At 44.3% G+C, this 1,611-nt stretch overlaps 1 pseudogene; it reads left to right on the top strand.

Annotated features, from left to right (window-relative positions):
- Nucleotides 1-1,611, top strand: part of LOC106297723 — a 10,059-nt pseudogene that overhangs the window by 1,459 nt on the left and 6,989 nt on the right.

Raw genomic sequence — 1,611 nt, 5'->3', positions numbered from 1 at the left:
TCTTCTGACAATCGATCGATATTGCGAAAGGTGTATCGATCGATATCCATATAGGATCATCGATCGACACTTTCTTGTGATTAAAAGACGACTGTTGAGATCCAAGATCTAGTTAGTTAACCAGTGAAACATTTCCATCACTGATCACTGTGATTAAGGAGTTGAGCTCTAATATATCATGCATGCAACTGTTAGGCATCTATAGGATTATAATCTCTAACACCTGAATAGAAACCCTGCATCTAATATCTTCCAATAAAGTTACACCCCCAATCATCTTGTTAGTCGAGCAAGAGACTTGCTCAATTAGGATTGCTATTTACTTTTCAACACCTAGAATTAATAACCTGACTAGATTTAATAGGTTCCCTAGCTCCTTGTGAATTCGATCCCTAATTACTGCAACTGAACCTCTCATTTGAGAAAGTAAGGATTCAACGAAGTGCAACTGCTGAGCACTTTCTTCAGAGGTATTGCCTTGAGGTATCAGATGGCTCTTGATACAGCTAGCGAGGAAAACTTCAACACCAGGAATCCGGTGGAGGCTGTGAGACTGATAGAAAAACTAGCAAGCAGCAGCAGCACCAAGAACAGTGACTTTGAGTGGAAGAAGTCTGTTGCATCCCTAGGGAAGGAGCAGATGGACGAAGTTAGAGAAAAGTTAGATGTGGTTCATGAGATTCTTAGGAAACAGGCCTGCTCAGCTGAAGGAGAAGTAGCTGTAAACGTGGAAGGAGAAAAAGATGTGAACTACATTGGAGGTACTGCATTTCAGAGGTCTGGAAACCAGGGTGGAAACGGAAACTTCTTTGGCAATGGTCAGAGGAGTAACCAGAGTTCACAGTTCCAGAAACCTTTCAGCAACAACAGCAGAGGCTATGGAAACTCATTCTACCAGAATCCACCACCACAGACACAGGAAAGTAAGATTGAAGCGATGCTTGACAGAGTTCTGGAAGGACAGCAACAACTCACTGTGGATTTCAATGGGAAGATAGATTCCGCCTACAACAGTCTGAACACAAGAATTGAGACCTTAGGGACACAGGTGAGGAAGCTTGAAATGCAAGTGGTTCAGAATGGAGACACTGTAAAGAGGCAAGAAGCCTTGGCTAGAGAGGGTTGAGAAAGCAAAACACCACGTAACGTAAATGCCATCATAGATGATGATTTATGGCAAGTGGTGAAGCATGAGAAGCTTGGAGAAGGAGACTTCGAAGTTGAAAGCTCCATGAGTTTCGGCGGATCACATTGGTGTCGACCGATGTCAATGGATACACATCGCTCGACAGACTATGACGAAGATCGATCGACAGATTACTCTAAATATCGATCGACGTCATCTGCTGAATCGACTGCGGCGTGTAGTGCAGTTCGAATCATGACTCATGAGGAATTCACAGAAAAACATCCTCACCCACCCTCCCTTTTCTACGTCAAAATCGATCGACCGCATGAGCCAGCAGTTGACCGACAGAGAGAGAGACCGATATCGATCGACCCCCTCACCTCCCATCGATTGACGGGCACCTCTCACCTACCGAGTGCGGTTACCATCTATTGATAATGACCGAATCAACGCACTCAGACCACCACCTAAACCTTTAGCAA

Source organism: Brassica oleracea, chromosome C6 (genome assembly GCF_000695525.1).
Source record: "Brassica oleracea var. oleracea cultivar TO1000 chromosome C6, BOL, whole genome shotgun sequence".
In the NCBI taxonomy this organism is placed as follows: Eukaryota; Viridiplantae; Streptophyta; class Magnoliopsida; order Brassicales; family Brassicaceae; genus Brassica; species Brassica oleracea.
This window is presented reverse-complemented; position numbering and strand designations above follow the sequence as displayed.